General features: G+C 44.1%; 1 protein-coding gene across 1 annotated transcript in view; it reads left to right on the forward strand.

Annotated features, from left to right (window-relative positions):
* Positions 1–8,739: 8,739 nt before the first annotated feature.
* LOC119975498 (SPHK1 interactor, AKAP domain containing) overlaps positions 8,740–18,353 on the forward strand; it is a 545,083-nt gene continuing 535,469 nt past the window's right edge. The window contains exon 1 of the mRNA XM_038815238.1: positions 8,740–8,883. The gene's annotated coding sequence lies outside the window, so the exon portion shown is untranslated. The remainder of the gene's footprint in view (positions 8,884–18,353) is intronic.

Below are 18,353 nucleotides of genomic sequence, written 5' to 3' on the forward strand. Positions count from 1 at the left end.
TCCATTTATTTTGCTTCGACTTTCATACCCAGAGCAACGTCAGGTCACATGGGCATTTCTAGGAAGCTAATGATGTCATAACCAGGAAATCAATTACCCTCTCTCAGAATTCACCCCAGATTCACTTTGGTCTCAAAGGGTATGTCACACAAAAAGAAAATGCTTTTCTCAAAGAATCTGGGTCATCACAATGGCTATTTCCAATTTGAGAGAATCTGAAGGCGTGTGTGCTCGGTGCAGCTCCAACAACACTCAAGCAGCTCAACATCATCCAGAACAATGCAGCCTGCTTAATTGGCATGTCATTCGCCAACTTAAACAATTACTCCCTCCATTAATGGCCCAGAGTAGTAGCGTTATGTATCATCTACAAGAAACACTGTGATGGCTCCTCCAAGAGCATCATCCAAACCTGTGAGCTCTAGCACTGAGAAGGAAAAGGGCAGCAGATACATGGGAACCCCGCCACTTGCAAGTTATTCTTCAAGCCACACACCATTCTAACCTGGAATTATATGGCCGGTCCTTCACTGACGCTGGGTCAAAACCCTGGAATTCCCACGGGGCAGCACGGTAGTGCAAGTGGATAGCACTGTGGCTTCACAGCGCCAAGGTCCCAGGTTTGATTCCCCGCTGGGTCACTGTCTGTGCGGAGATTGCACGTTCTCCCCGTGTGTGCGTGGGTTTCCTCCGGGTGCTCCGGTTTCCTCCCACAGTCCAAAAATGTGCGGGTTAGGTAGATTAGCCATGCTAAATTGCCTTAGTGTCCAAAAAAAAAGGTTAGGAGGAGTTATTGGTTCTGGGGATAGGGTGGAAGTGAGGGCTTAATGTGGGTCGGTGCAGACTCGATGGGCCGAATGGCCTCCTTCTGCACTGTATGTTCTATGTAATCTATGTAATCAACACTGTGGGTGTATCTAAATGAGAAGGACTCACCACCACTTTCTCAAGGGATAGAGAATAAATGCTGGCCTTGTCATAATGCCAGTAATAGAAAAGAAAAATCAGATACCCGCAGTAATGCCACGTTGACAGTGAAATACCTTGGAATCCTACCGGGGGGTGGGGGAGGCGGAATCCCATCCTCTATTTATGATCATTAGATGCTGGCAGTGTTACTGACAGCTCAAAATAATTCCAGGTTCAACATAACACAGAACTTTGCTATCACTGACAATTTTAAACAATTCAGCCTGTGGATCTATGGAATTACTTATTGCTCACGTCACTATTGATTTTAGCAAACCACGGGGAGTTTCTTTTCTCTCTTATCATTGACGCTTCCAATAAATGTAAACTTCAGATTTGATAGGGCTGCTGCTTTTCTCAATAGCTATTAAGTGTTCACATCAGTGCTGCTTTTGGGTATGATATGAAACCGTCTTTAACTCAAATGTCAATGAGCTTTCATCTTAAACTTCATGCAAATTTTGTTCTGTTGGCATTAATGTTCTTCCTAATGTTAGTGTCAATCTCATCTCCATCGCTGCCATCATCGCCGTCTTTATTAAAACCATTCCGATCTGCACTGTCATTCCAATCTTCATCTGTACCTGAATTGGTACCAATGTTCTCGTTGTTCTCATCTCCCTTAGAGTCACTCCTATCTTTCTCAGTGCCTACCCTACCTCTCTCAGTTGCTGCAAAATCTCCCTCAGTCTAATTTTGTTTCCATTTGTCAGTTTCTTTCCTGCCAATCTTTGATTGTCGTCATCACTCTCACTGTCTTCTGCATCTTCATCACTGTCGGTCTCATCTTCCTCACACTCGTTACCATCTCTCCATCACTCCCATTCATCCCGCTGATATGCAAACCCAGATCTCCGGGATTAGTCTTCAAAAAAGCAATGATTCAGAAGCCTTGATCTTATGTACAGGCAGGGAAGCCGATTTCCCTGCAATGATGACAAATTGGAGGAGTCCATTGCACACACCTACAACACATTGTGGTAAGTTTCCATGATCTGCAGAATGGAAAGAGGTTGCAACAATCCTGAAAATTACCAATGTATTCAGATGCCAGGTGGTTTCGGGAATAATGGCTAATGGTGCTACAACAGATGTCCTCAGGTAATTCTCAAGTTAAATCACCACTGGTCAGCTCTCCCCCTCAAAGGGGGAAAGCAGCCTACGGTCATCTGGGACTGGTGACTGTGCCATCTATGTCCATCCTCCTAATGGAGAAAGCCCAATGAGCAGCTATATTATGACTCAAATCCGCCCTGTGTACCTGATTAAATGCCCTGGATGTAATTTTCTCATTTTTTGATGGTGTCAAATCAGGTTTGAAAGCCTGTGGCTTTTTTCACCATATTGTTTTGACACTTAGTCAAAAATAAAATCAAGGAAGCGGGTCCCACATCATTATGCTGACAACCTCGGTTCTTGACCAAAATAGAATGAGGGAACCACCATCCATCCATGGACATGGAACCCATGGCACTGCCCCCAGGGGCTATACTTAGCTGTGTGCCCCTGGAGGGCTCTGTTCTGTTTTCAAGTTCCTTATATTTAAAAGCCTGTTGCAAACCTTGTCAACATAATATCATGCCGCCCGGGGACTGGGGGTGGGGGGAAATTTCATATAGGGGGTCGTGGGTTTCAGGTGGACCCACAATTCCATGCGAGTGAGGAACGGAGGGACACCGTCTTTCCCAGGGTGGGCTGCAGACTCAAGCCTGCCCTCCTGGACACCACCTGGGAGCTCGCGGCAGAGACAGTCAGTGCTGCCAGCCTCACAGGGAGGAGACAGCTGGTGATCCTGAAGGGTGAGGGTCACTGGTGACACCTCTGCCCTGAGAACCAGGGAGGGCTCCAGAAGCTGCGATACAGGTGTCCCCTGTGTAGTGATATCATGGTTGCGTTGTAATTCACTGGCTGACCACTAGGAGTCTCATTAGTATATAAGTGAATGTTAGAGTCAGGTGACCTCAGACTGATTAAGGAGCTGAAAGAGAGAGGTTGCTTGTGCATGATCATACTGTCATTAATCTGTTGTATTGTATATATTTGACTTACAGTTAATGTTAATAAATTGTTTATAGCTTTAGCTACAAGTGTTCTTGTCATATAAATCAGGCTTTTCGATAAGAACATTACCCTCTGGGTGGGGTGAACTCTGCTGATCCCCTTCTTCCTCAGCAGTGGGGCAGCATTTCTGAGGAGTGCCAATGACTGGTGGGCCCCTGATTGAGCGTGGCGTTGCCCATCCCTTTGATGTTACAGCTGGGGTATGAGGGCGTCCAGATGGGTGGCCTGGGCTTCCTGATGACTAGAGGCTCCCTAAGCATTCAAAGGACAGAGGCAGCACTCAACAGAGTGAACTGCCAGAGGCCTGTAAGGAGCACCAAAGGGGTGCGTTTAAAAGACATATTGCTGCCAGGCCACTGCCATCCTGAGAGGGACACCCTAGGTCCACACAATTGGCACCAGATTGTTCCCCACTACTGCCCCAGCCCAGGCAGCCCTCTCCAGCAAACCCAACAATTTTCAAGGGTTTTTCACTGTTGTTTTAGCCTCCCACACCCCTTCCTTCCATGTCAATACCTTCACTAATTCTTCACTAATTCGCACCCTCTGTTGAAGAGGGGGTGGAGCATCAAGGAAGTGTGGAAAATAGTGTGTCCAAAATGCTAAGAATATTAATATCCATGCAAATGATGGTTTTGCATAGATCCGCCGATGCGGGGCATACACATCAATAATGTCACCAGCGAGGGACTGGAGCATGGCATCTGTCTCGGTGAGGGGCACGAACCTTAATTTTTGGATCATGCGTAATGTTCCGCCTGATAGCAATTTGTGTCTCCGGCAACACAAAGTGGAGAATTCAGCGCTGCACTTGCCTTATTTAAAACCTTACACCTGGAATTAAAATATCTCTATTTCAAAGGAATGGTTAGAACAAAAATTTATTAAACCATGGAAAATATGGGTGGGATTTTCCGGCCTCCTGGCGTGCATTTCTCAGCAGTAGGAGGCAGCGTGCTGTTCGCTGCTGGCGGGATTCCCTGCTCCCATCGATGTCAATGGGAATTCCCATTGAAGCCACGCCAATGCACCAGGAAACCCGTGTGTGGGGGTACGCTGCTGATTGAACCATAGAATCCCAACACCAGCAAACAGCTGGAGAATTCCAGCCTGTATCTGGCAGATGGGAGGAGACCTGTCTTTTATTTATTTTGAAACTTAGGTTTCATTCCATGTAAATAGGCACTTTATGCATTGACATTGTTTCAAAGTGATATACTACTGCTGTAAAATAATATTCCAAAGTTGAAAGTATGTGACAAAGAGGACTGGTAAATCATACAATCTCTACAGTGCAAAAGGAGGCCATTTGGCCCATTGAGTCTGCACCAACTCTCCGAAAGTGGACCACACCCAGGCCCACTCCTCGGCTCCATCCCAATAACCCTACCTAACCTGCACATCCCTGGATATTATGGGGCAATTTTATCATGGCCAGTCCACCTAACCTACACATCTTTGGACTGTGGGAGGAAACCGGAGCACCAGGAGGAAACCCACGCACACACGCGGAGTAGTGCAAACTGCACACAGATAGTCACCTGAGGCCTGAATCAAAGCTGGGGCTCTGGCCCTGTGAGGAAGTAATGCTAACCACTGTGCCACCCGTGCCACTCCTGTTACCATGTCGCCAGTGTGGGACCAGAATTTCCCTCCGGCGTGAACAGCCGGTAAATCGCACCCTTTCTTTTGAAAGCAACAATTGAATCAGTCTCCACTCAGACAATGCATTTCACATCCGTTTTGATGCCATGCTGATTAGTGACAGAGGGACAAGGGCGGAATCTTGTACTCACCCCATGGTGAGTTTGGTGGTAATGGGGCAATTCATCAGACAGGAGGGTGGTGGGATGGGTCCCTCCCATCTTCTCACCTGCACCCTGATTATGTCCTTGGCAGTAATGCCTTTGGACAGCCTTTCAATCCTGCCATCAATGGAGACCCTTAAGTGAGTAATTATTGGCCACTTAAGGGACTCATCCTGCCACTGTGGATATAAACCCAATGGGGGGGTGCAAGGCTTGCCATGTTGGAGCATGTTTGCTTGCGGGTTCACAAATAAGGGGAACCCTCATTTAAAGGCACTTCGTGCTTGACTGAGGGACACAGCCTGATTGAGGGACCCAGCATTGGAAAGAGTGGGGCCCACTGTGAGCTAGCCTCCTGCCTTGCTGCAAGTGAGAGAACGTAAAGAAGGAAAACCCTTACAGAATCCTTATTAGGCACATTAGAAACATTTAGATAGTAAATCATAAGTTTAGCCTGACATTGAAATAAGTTCTCTTTGGTAAATCTCGGGTGTAGTTGCCGAAATCAGTCAATCTGTAATTGGGTCAGTGGATTAGAACACGTACCATTCACCTGGAGGTCCACAGAGATCCTCCAGGAGGTTTGCCCACATGTAGAATGATATGGGTGACCGCCCTGGGTGGTATGGTTGAGTAAACAAGTGAGTGGTGGCTGGAAACATGTTCTGCTCTCCCTCTTCCATTAGCACACTGGCCATGCTCCTGGCCCCCTGGGCTCCTGTTTTCTCTGTGCTTCTACTCTTCCTCCTCTTTCAGCTCTCACTGTGATGTGCGTCCCCATTGTTCCTGTTCTCCCACTGCCCCGCTCCAAGTTCCATCGCCATATTCTCCTGTCCCTGTAAGCCTGTTCATGCTGGGCTACTGTCCAGGATAGACAGTCTCACAGCAGACATATCTGCTTCTGCTTCTTAGGGCAGCACGGTAGCACAAGTGGATAGCACTGCCGCTTCACAGTGCCAGGGTCCCAGGTTCGATTCCCCGCTGGGTCACTGTCTGTGTGGAGTCTGCACGTTGTCCCCGTGTCTGCATGGGTTTCCTTCGGGTGCTCCGGTTTCCCCCCACAGTCCAAAGATGTGCAGGTTTTGGTGGATTGGCCATGATAAATTGCCCTTAGTGACCAAAAAGATTAGGAGGGGTTATTGGGTTATGGGGATAGGGTGCAAGTGGGTCGGTGCAGACTTGATGGGCCTGTATGTTCTATGTTCTATTTCCTTCTTACTGATTTGTGTAAGTCAATACTAATTTTCCTCAAAACATTATTGAAACTCATTTTATATGCAGCACTTTGATATTAAGACTATTATATAGTATTGTAATTTAGATGGAGGTTGGATTTGGAAAGGGGTTCTTTCACCCAAAATGTTTGAGAACCATTGTCCTCATTAGTTGGTTAATACAGAAAGAATGAAGGTTGTGTAATATTTTGTGAGACGTTGTGGTTTTCATTCTTAACATTAAAATTCACCCTTTGTCATGAATTAACTTCCTTCCTTGTTGACTTTTAAAAGGTATTATAAGTCACTATTATAATAGTTGCATGAATTTGAATTATAATATTGTATTTTATATCTATATTCATGCAACATATATTTAATATATATATATATGTAAAATATATATCAGTGGCACGCCAGTCACTGGTGGTGGGATTCCCAACTCCCACCGCTTGACAATGGAATTTCCCATTGAAAGCACCCTTCGCTGCCAGGAAACCCGTAAGCGGGGGTGCGCTGCCAATGGGAAAAGAGAATCTCAATGGCCGGAGAATTCTGGCCAATATCATAATGAGTTTATATCTAAGGGATTCGAATGTGATGTTGATGGGGCAGTGCAACATGCATCAGAATGAGTTAGAGAAAGTGCAATGTTTGTACCATACACACCTGTACTTTCTTTTCTCCCACGTTTGGTGCAATTGTGAGTTGAATTATTTTATGAAGTGAGACAGAGGAACACAGAGTCCTCAGAGGCATTTTGGGTTGGAGATGATATTAGAATCAGAGAAGGGGGAGGCCATGAAAATTGAAAATTTTAAATTTGAAGTATTGAGGAGCCGGGAACTAATGTAAGTCATGAACCAGCAGGGCTGATGTATGTGTACAACTTGGTGCAAGGTAGGATATTATCAGCTGAGATTTTGTAGAATTGACATTAATTGAGGGTATAGAATGGAAAGTTGCTTGGGAAATGTCAAGTCTCGGGGTGACATAAGAGTAGATGAAATTTTAATAATCAGAATAGCTGAAGCAGGGGGAGACGGCAGGTGATATAAGGATGGCGAAATAGGACAAAACTTTCAAATTTTAGGAACGGCGCATGCTGAAATCATATCAGGGCATGACTAATTACAAATTCAAATGGGCTTCAAATGCTCGGAGTGTGCTCCTGAAATAGGTGGAAGTTATTTAAATTGGGTCTGACATTGGTTATAGAATCTAACCTCAATTTTTCAATGGCTGGACCATTTGCCCCACCCAGTAGTATTAGGGAGCATAGAGAGTCCTTGAAGGGATTTCTGAAGACCCCATTAAAATGGGGGAAACTATCAAAACCGGAATGTCATTGATTGTTGTGGGGCCTTGAGGTATTTCTGCCACTGTCTGTTGCTCAATGGCCTCTCCTAAGACTGACTCCCATTGCTTTAATATTTAGCAATCAGCTCAGCTCTGGAGGAGATATTGAATTTTCCACCTCTCTGAAACAGCTCACTCAAGATGGAACAATGAAATTGGTTCCAGCGCTTTGCTAAGTGTTCAGGCAGGTGGTAGTATTACTCTAGCTGTTGTCTGCCCAATGTGCACTGCTGTTAGAAATGGACCCTACAATGTCTTGACTTTATGGGGTGAAGGGGGTAGAGCATTTAGTGTGAAGTTTTTGAAATGGATCATTTAAGAGAAATGAAGAGATTTGAATTATTCTTCCGATTCTAAATTGTGCTGATCTTTTGGGTGACAGGAGAAGGGAAAGTGCTAAGAATGTACAACTCTCCTGAGGATTCTGGGTATTCGTTTATCCAGGGATTTTTTTCACCGGTGAGGGAAGATTTGAATTCTCATGATGTTTTAATGTGGTGATTGTGAGTCGGTACGCTTTTTTCCCTCAAATGTTGTGACATTGTTTGGTAATGGTAGTACTTAGTTCTGTTGGATATCAGACAATATTTGGGATTTGAATCATTTCAGTTTTAAGTCACTTGCATTTGTGGAAGTGTTAGTCATTATTGATTGAGTTAAATGTGGAACTCAGAGTTGTCATTCCAACCCAAATATAGAGAGAATTAAATCACAAATGTTATTTTTCTTCACTGAATTCTTCCTAATCAGCCTCAAAATAAGATTTATTGTGATCCTGCACAGGGAGGGCGGAAAAAGCTGCAGAAGCCTGGAGGGTTACCAGATATAGTATCACATGTCCTATATAGTTATTTATGTATTCGGAATGTGAAAAATCAGAATTGAAGTAAGCTGTCTTAAAATATCAAGACTGATCCTGGAAGTGAATGAAATAGCTCACAATGCACCAACGAAGAGGGAGATTCTGAATGTACATAAATATTCCAATATCATTATAAGATCATTTGTAATCTTTATTTGTATGTTATTGAGTATACATGTGTATCAATGCATATTTGCCTATGGATATTTAGTAATGGTATAACAAGGTTAGGATCCTTACTATCCAGTATGCATGAGCCCAGGGCTGTTATCCCTCTCTCCAAAATAACTCACTTTGATACCAATCCTCTATCATTATACTAAACAAATCTGAATGCAGATTTAATTTACCTCAGTGAGGTGGAGTATTCTGTCAGCTCTGCTGTTCCTTTCATTAAATCCAGTCACGCATTTGAGCAGCTGACGTAGCACTTGTGCATCTTAACAATCCTTCCTGGAGTGTATGACTGCACAGGGCAGCCAGTCCTTTCATAGAGCACAGAACTGAGTTCACAGTCCAGCCAACAGCTGTCACAGACATTTAGAAACACAGCAGTCGAGCCTTTGAAGAAAACTTCAGCGTGCTGAAGTCTTTAACCTCTGCCTAACAGGTACAGTACTAGTTTAATGTTCTTAATGTGGTATTCTACATTTCAGATTGCTCAGCTACAATGATGTTCAATATCTTCCTTTTAAAACCCTCCTATTATATTCATGGCTGCAGTGATTTGTGATGTTATTTCTTTCAAGCACTGAATTGATTCAGATGATAGTTCTTTTGTTGCATTGGTAAGTCTCTTGGTAAAAAGAATCCTTTGATTCAATAAGAGTGCAGCTTTTACAATTCCATAATGTCACTCGTAATTACTTTCAAAACTTGTAAGATCTGGCATGATTATTTATAAACATAATAGGCTACAATATACTGTCGGATAATTTAAAAAAGGTTAGAAGTTTGCGGTTTAATGTTGCAGTGTTACCATAGATCATGACGTATAAAGTACCTGACGTATAAGGCGACTACTCTATTGGCTCTAAGAAACATGTTTAGGCCGACACTCAGAATATTAGCTAATCCCACCTCCCACCTCCCATTTCTACGAAGAAATGCAATACTTGCCTTAGGAATTAGCCTCAATTTTTACCTCAGAAATGCACGTTTTGTTCACTTATCAGTTGGTGGATGGGATAAAGCAGGTGATACATGGGCTGTGTTGCCAAGAAGATGCGCTTGTGTTTAAGACCTGCTCACTCAGAGCAGACGGCACGCAGTGAGCAATGAGCAGAAATGGGTCCTTCAACAAAAAGAATGAAACATGAAGCTGGACTCAAGCTAAAAGTGTAACATTTGCTAACTCATCAGATAGCCGCTGCAGCACAGGAATTTGATGTTTGTGGAAAACTAGTGCGAGAATGAAAGCAGAATAAAATCGCCCTGGAGAAGATGTCCAGGATCAAATGTCAGTCACCTGATCTTCAGAATCATGCACTCGAAAGGGTTTTGGAAAATGATTAGATATACTCACTTAACCGGTTCAAATCAAACCCTGAATCCAGCAAAGATCTCAGAGCAACAGATAGTTGGTGTAGTTGTTTTACGGAACATAATGTCTGGGGTTGTGGAGAAGACCAAGATCACTCAGAGACTGCCAAAATGTCTCAATGGCAATATTACCTGTTCCCAGCAGCTCAGCAACAAAAACACAAGGATCTGTTGTGTCACATCAGCAAAATGGATGAAACGCCCATTGAATTCAACATGTCCAGCAACCAAACTGTGGAGTAGAACATTCAAAAGGGGTTCTAGTGAAAACCACAAGACAAGAGAAGATAAAGTGAATGGTAAGTTTCAGTGGTAGAACCATGCAGAAATTAAACTCACTCCAGGAGGTTTTGTGCTTGTCCATGACGATGGTGGATTTGATCATGTGTGGAATAGGCATCCCAGTGGCCTATTCAAAGGGCTCAGCTTACTAGTGTGGGACATGTTCAGATCCCATATCATCAATCATATCAAGAAACCGCTATCTGTAAATAATATCCAAAATGTAGTTATACCACCTAAGGTCTGTAGTCCAACAAACCATTCAAGGATCAAGTTCAACCAAATGGAATAGGATGACAGAGTACAAACCTTCACAAAGAGTGGAACTCTTGATGATTTGTATTGTTTCATCGTCAAATCATGGGATGATATTTACGCAAAACCTGTCATCAGATTGTTGAAAAGGTGTGGAATGTCCATTCAGTGGACAGAGAGGAACATGATTCATTGTGGAGAGATGATTCTGAACCCCAAATGGGATTCAATGTGGAATCCTTTTGATGATGCCATTGCCAAAGTGACACGAAGGTGGGATTTTTCGGCCGTGTCCACCCGGTGACTGGGAATTCCCGCCCAAGATCAACGGACATTTCTGGACATTCTGAATTCTCCCTCTGTGTACCCGAACAGGAGCCGGCATGTGGCGACTTGAGGCTTTTCACAGTAACTTCATTGCAGTTAATGTAAGACAACTTGTGACAATAAGACTATTATTATTATTTACATGGTCCACGTCCTGTCTATGGTGATCATGTGGTGGACGCTGTAGCGATCTCTATATGTGCATGTACACAAGGGGTTAATGTGTAATCAGTAGCACCACATGATCACTAGAGGGCCAGGACCAAAAGGGGTATAAAAGGAAACCATATTGGGTTTCTGGCTTTCTTGGTGGTGCACTGTGACCAGGGCAATAGCAGACTAGTTCAGATGGCTAGTGGAGTTATGTATAGTTACTGTAGTTAGATCTTGTTAACCTTATCACTAGTATCAAAGTTAAAGAAAAGAACTCATGCAATTACTGTTATAGTTACTCAATAAACCTTTTGTTACTACTGGACGAGTTCGAATCTTCTTCATCAATATTCAGAAGACCTCTTCATTAACCGAAGATTGAGTAGCACACGTTAGCTACCACACAGGTAACAAAACAGACCCGGGCAAAAAAAAACAGCCCAGAATGAATTTGTTGAACTCTGGCAGTTTTTAAACATTTGGATTGTGGTTAATGGTACCCTTGTATAATTAGTTCATTCAATAAAAGGTTGCACATTGATTTAATTTGTATTACCAATGTGTGTTTTTTCACATTTCAAATGACCAGCTGCATCGACACCAGCGGTTCACTCAGTTATACTCAACATATAAGTTGACCTCTGTTTTTGGAATGATTTTTCAAGGTTTCAAAAGCCGCCTTACACGCTGCCATCTACAGTACTCCTTGTGCATCACTGCTTCTGTCCCAGGATTCCTTTGCTGGCATTGATATTGCATGTGTATTTGTTATACCAATGTTGTGAACTGCAGTTCCATAATATCCATGCGTTATTTAACCTTTTCAGCCTTGAACATTATTCTGTAAATTCTCTCCTATAACAACTATAAAAGTGATTATATATTACTCTCCACATTGCTATCCATTAGTATTACAACACAGATTTAAAAAGTGCATATCCTATTGTATTGGTTAGTTGGGACAATTGTTTGTAATCTTGGCACAATGGAAAATGCGGAGATCTTTGTGCATGTCACAAGCAGACATTTGCAATGCAGGGTGTACCCTTCTTCCTGTTAATTTAAAAAAAACTAAACTCAAATTATTAGAATCATGGAATGAAAGTGCACGGAAGGAGGCCATTCAGCCCATTGTGACATCTCTCTGAAAAGGCGAAACAATCCGTCATAATGCCCTGTTCTTAGGACAGCACGGTGGCACAGTGGTTAGCACTGCTGCCTCATGGTGCCGATGTACCAGGTTCGATCCTGGCTCTGGGTCACTGTCTGTGTGAAGTTTGTATGTTCTCCCTGTGTTTGTATGGGTTTCGCCCCCATAATCCAAAGATGAGCAGGGTAGGTGGATTGGCCACGCTAAATTGCCCCTTAATTGGAAAAAAAAAATTGGATACTCTAAATTAAAAAGATATTAAAAAAAAGAAAAAATAATGCAGCAGGGTATTGCCCACCATGGTGTGTCAGAAACCCACCAATGGCTAGAGTGATCTACATCCTATTTATTAGATGCAGGAGATCTATCTTCCTTTTTCGGTGATCCACCTTTTTTCTTCGATAGTGAGTCAGTGATGTTGGCGCGTGCTCAATATGGACATGACAGCAGACTACACGCTGTCCAGGACTACCTCAATCCTGAACACAGCGTGAAATACCTGAGTGCATCATTAATGAGGTTGGGGCTGGAAGATTTGCCGTGTTTTCCCGCTAGCCGCCGGAACGGAAAATACTCCACATTCCTACCGCCATTACAGAACTTGATCACAAAATGGGAGAATTCCACCAATCCTGTTTATGTTACCTCTAAGCACAGTACTTTTGTATTAGGATGATTGCTGGAGGTATAGGGTTAATATGCCAAAGATAAAGGATTAGTTAATTCAGGGTAAAAAGTGGCAATTTTTATTGCATCCTTGTGCGCCTTTCACCCCATTTGGAAACATTTTGGTATTTGTCGTTTGATCTCTATTCTTGATAAACTGTTCATTTTAAAATCAGCCAGGGCTGTTCCCAGTGAACAACTCAACAGAACAAAGGACAAAAATCAGACCATGAAGAATATGATAGTTGATTGTGTACAATACACAAAACTATTTCCTCTCGTAATATAATCAGCTCTTGATCATACTTAAAACACCCAGATAAGGTACAGGTAAATGGACAATTAGCTACAAAATTGGGCTCCACTGTGTTTCTGGTGCTGATGCCCAGACAGGAAATGGCATGAAGCTTGCTACAGCCACTTTCCGGAATGGTCTGCATGGTAGTGCCTTGTACTGGATAGGTTGCTTGCACAAGGGCCAAGTATTCACTAGTAGTGTGAGAAGAGGTCTGATCATGACAACAATCAGCTGGCCTATGCGTGTAAACTGTCTTGTGGGTACTTTTCTTCGTCCGAGCAGTTCTGTTCAATACTACCCCAATAGCTGTGGCATGGCTGGTGGGAGGTTGCTAATTTTGCTGGGAGAGACTGAGGGAGGTGACCCTGAAGGATGCTTTCGAGGACCTCTGGGCCTTAAGGGTTCAGTGTCAGACTGTACCACCTCAGTGTAGACATCCTCAGTATGGGCTGGCTGGCTGAGAGGCAATAACAAGGGCACTGGTGGAATGAAAGTAGTGAAAGCATGAATGCTGTCATTCTGAGAGTGAACAGCAGGCTCCTGCTCCACAGAACCACTGCCACTCGCTGAGGGCAGTACCACAATTCTATTCACCTGTTGCTGAACAGATTGCTGGACTTCCATTCAAACTGGTTTGCTATTTGTTGACTGGGGGTGAGTGCTGAGAGAGCGCTTAAAACCATCTCCCCCTTGTTCAGGTAAGGTGGTGAGGCACGAGCCAGGTGAATCAGTCAGTGAGGGAGCCCAGTGAGATTCCTGTGGGGACTCAGTTTTGGCACTAAGTTATCCCCATAATCATTGTTTCCCTTATTGATTAGAAATCTGTCCATTGCAATCTTGAACATACAAGGTCATTAATATATAACAGGAGAGCAAGAGTCCGAACACTAACCACAGGGGAACTCCACTACAAACCTTCACCCAATCGGAAAACAACAATTTATTATTACTCTCTATTTCCTGTCACTCAGCCAGTTTCTTATCCACATGCTTGTTCTTCCACGAGCTAGATTTTGCTCACAGGTCTGTATCAAATGCATTTTGAAAATCTATATACACCACATCAACAGCATTGCCCTTATCAATCGTCTGTTAACTCCTCAAAAATCGGCAGCATGTTCGTAAAACATGATTTTCCCTTAATTAATCCATACTGGCTTTCCTTAATTACCCCGCATGTGTCTAAGCAACTGTTGATTTTGGCCTGAACTATAATTTCCAGAGGTTCCTGAATGATGTTAGTGATGTTCGATGCCACAAGCTCTGTTGCAGCTAGCCCCATGATGTGCACCATTTTCTCCACTAATTAAGCTCTTCGTCAATGAGGTCAACAAGCTGAGAGACTCTTCTGCTTTTATGCTTTCAGACACCCAGGAGCTACCTCCTCCAGTGGGAGGTAGAGAGCTGCACTTGTCCCTTGCTGGGTCAGCTTTGATCCATCCATACTGTGGGAACCTTCTCCTGCGACGGATAGGGCAGAAAGTGTGCTGTGTTTAGGTAATGTACCTATCAGAGCTGACCAGCTGGAGATAAGTGGATGTGAGGTTGGCATCATTGGTAGTTTTTACAGGGTGAGGTGGAGTATCTGGGTGTTAGGTGTGAATCCTGAGCACTGGGGAGTGCTATGGGGGTGTGGTGATTTGAGCAATGTGAGAGGCTGCTATTTTGGTGGGTGGGAAATGTCCTCTGAAGATGCATTAGCTGGTGTTGACCACCCCTGTGAGATCATTAAACCTTTCCCAGCATTACTGTTTGGGTCACCTTTCTGCTCCTACTCCCTTCAGAAGGTATTCATTGAAATCACCTGGACACCTGTGGAAACCTGGGATCACTCTGACCAAGATCTCCAGTGTTGGATCCTTGAACAGCTGAACCCTCTCTTACGTCCTGGTGTTCCACTTGATTAATAATGGAACACCAATGCTGGAGATTGCTGTTTATTTTAGATCATCACTCGGGGCCTTAGCCATGGAGGTCAATAGGAGGAGAGACGCCATGTTTATGGCATCAAACCACAGCAGACGATATTAGGGCAGATGACCAAAAGTTTGGCCAACAGGTAGTTGAAGGAGAGTTAGAGGCCAAGGGAAAATGTAATAAATTCTAGGTCAGTTATTAGAAATTGAATCAAGATCTATTAAAGTATTTTGAGACATATAAGGACATTAATAGACTGGTTCACATGGGAGTTAGGAAGCAATTATATAGCTTATTCTTCTACTACAGTGAGGAATGCTTTATAATTATGGGTGGAATTTTCTCTTTTTTTGACAATATGTCACTCAGGTGGGAAAAGCGTGGTGTAGCCAAATGCTTTTGTTAAATGCACTTTTATTGAAGTTTTGAAGATTTTTACAATCATCGCATCAAAAAAATAAAAAGAGAAACATTCTAAACCAGTACAGCACATAACAGAACTCATTACTAACATAGGAACAAATAAGACTGGATGAGTCAGGGACAATATTCCCAAAGTGTTCCCTCCACGGATACAGGATACGTCTGCACCAAAGCAGGATGCAGTCAACAAGACAGAGTTATATCATAGTCGGAGAATCAAAGAAAAATAACAGAGGGATAAAAAACCCGAGACCCCCAGAAATCCTGAGAACCCCAGGGCTAAGGGGGAATTACACTAATACCCACAATGCAATAGGCCCGAGGTTAAGGAGGATATCATCAGATCCCAGTTGGAAGGGAGCAACCCTGTAACAGAGAAGGGGGGATTGTCATGGAACCCCCCACCCCCAAAGGAACAGCGCTCTGGGAGGGAAGGCCAGCCCACCTCCTCCAACACCAGGGAACCCACCCCGTTGAGGAAGACCACTCAAGAAAAAGGGGTATGGCTACTTAAGAGATAAAGCACAGGTGCTCTGATCCAAATTAAACAAAAAAAAGATAAGAAAAGAAAACCCGGAAGCTGATTAGCTCTAACTGGAGGGACCTTCCTCCATCACAGTGAGGCAGACTAACCTTACCAACCCCAACCCTACACCCCTCACCCGCTCAAGCTCTACTCATCTTTCTGAGATGGGGATGGGGGGGGGGGGGGATTGGGGAGGGGGAGACAACAAAAATCACCCCCTCCCTCCACTACAAGGATTGTCTGGCAATATATAGCCCAAAAACATTTAGTATGAAGATTGTGCACAAGTAAAGCATTCAACATTTGGCTTAACATGATATAAACTTGTTAAATCACAATACTCAACAGTACAAGTCATCACACTGACATTATTTACTTCTCTGTAATTGGAAACAACTGGCACCATCAAGCAGACAACAACGCGATCAACAGGGAGCAAAGTCCAGGATAACAGCTGAGATGCAGAAATGCAAGGCAGTCCTCAGGATAAAGTGACTTCTTCACAGTTGAACAAAACAATCCAAGATCAAGGATGAGGCAGGATTAGGATCAATTAACACTTTTCAGGATCTCTCAAGGATTCCAACAATCGAAGCTCGTGACACCATTATTTCCACCAGGCCGTCCCACCAGAATCCAGGCGGTCAACAACCCAGGCTCCGGCTGCGGAGGGACTGACTCGACTGGTTTAGCCACCTCCAACCCCTCATAACACAGGATAACACAAGAACAGGCGCCGGAATGTGGCGACTAGGGGCTTTTCACAGTAACGTCATTTGAAGCCTACTTGTGACAATAAGTGATTTTCATTTCATTTTTCATTTTCAACTGGTCGGAAGCCCACACCAACCCCTGGCCTCGAAGACAGGATCAGATGTACTCTATCAAATTTCTCATGCGCCTCCATTGTCTCCATAAAAACACCCTGCAACTCTCAGAATTGGGCCTTGGTGACTTGTACCTCAAAGCCAAGATCTTCAGCCAGACCAGCATCTTTGACGGCCGCCAACATCCGTTGATCCACACTGCATCATTGAGGGGGAGTATGCTCAAAAGCAACTGTGCCACTAAAGGCAGGGCCCCACCCCAACTCCCTCCAGCCACCATGGACAAGCAAAGATTCAAACATTCAAACTTGGCTCCATCGTGCAGAAACACTGACCAACAATTCTCAGGACATAGTGTAAACCATGTGAACCAAGAAAAGACAAAAAAGAAATGTGCACAAAGATAAAAAGACGGATTAAAAGATGAACAGAGCCGGAGATCGCAAAAATGCAACCGCTCCGGTCCCACCATATTTTTTTGACACATCATCAAAATGAACCCTCGAGGCAGGTTCCACAACATCACACTGGCATGGCAGTCTCAGAATGATCCCAGCCCTCAAGTAACCTCAGCCCCTGACATATCAAATGGTGCCCAGATCAGAAAACAATATAAATAAAAAAAGAAACACATATACCACATGGAGAATTCTCCTGGCAGTGCTTCCTGGGAATGATCCCCTCCCTCCGGGGGGTTGAACTTACTTGTGTACCTCTGGTGTGCGCTGTTCGGCAGGTCCCCATTTGTTGTAAACCTCACTGACATGAGGGAAATCCTAACCTGGGGGATAATACAGCGGGAAATCCATCAATGATATTTAGAACATAGAACAGTACAGCACAGTACAGGCCCTTCGGCCCACAATGTTGTGCCAACCATTTATCCTAATCTAAGGTCAACCTAACCTACACCCCTTCAATTTACTGCTGTCCATGTGCCTGTCCAAGAGTCGCTTAAATGTCCCTAATGACTCAGACTCCACCACCTCTGCTGGCAGTGCATTCCACGCACCCACTACTCTCTGTGTAAAGAACCTACCTCTGACATCTCCCCTATACCTTCCTCCAATCACCTTAAAATTATGTCCCCTCATGACAGCCATTTCTGCCCTGGGGAAAGGTTTCTGGCTATCCACTCTATCCATGCGTCTCATTACCTTGTATACCTCTATCAAGTTACCTCTCTGCCTTCTTCTCTCCAGTGAGAAAAGCCCGAGCTCCCTCAATCTTTCTTCATAAGACATGCCCTCCAGTCCAGGCCGCATTTAAATGTATGGTAATGAGATTCCCGACCTTACATGGCGAGAACAGTCAGGTGGGGAAATCCAGCTGGTGTGAAAGCTGTTCTGGTGCTCCCCCTCAATTCTCCGCCCTCGCCATCATTCACAACTGCTGAAAATGGGGTTGGAAAATCTGTTGATACCAATTATTAGCTGGAAAATCAGAGGTTTCGGGCCTGTGTAGCAAATATAATTTGAAGATGTAGGTCACGATTCAGCAGACTTGAGTTAAAGTCCGCTGCACCTTGCAGATCGAGGTACCATTTTTACTGGCTGCCCCGATCTTTTCCGCTGTTCTACCCCCCCCCCCCTCATATTTGTGACCCCCCCTTCACCCCACCAACCTTAGGGAGACCGTCGGGAACACCAACTCACACTCCACCCCAACCACGCCCCCCCCACCCAACCTGGCAAGGCCCACAGGCCTGGCCCCT

This window comes from Scyliorhinus canicula, chromosome 13, assembly GCF_902713615.1.
Source record: "Scyliorhinus canicula chromosome 13, sScyCan1.1, whole genome shotgun sequence".
NCBI lineage: Eukaryota > Metazoa > Chordata > Chondrichthyes > Carcharhiniformes > Scyliorhinidae > Scyliorhinus > Scyliorhinus canicula.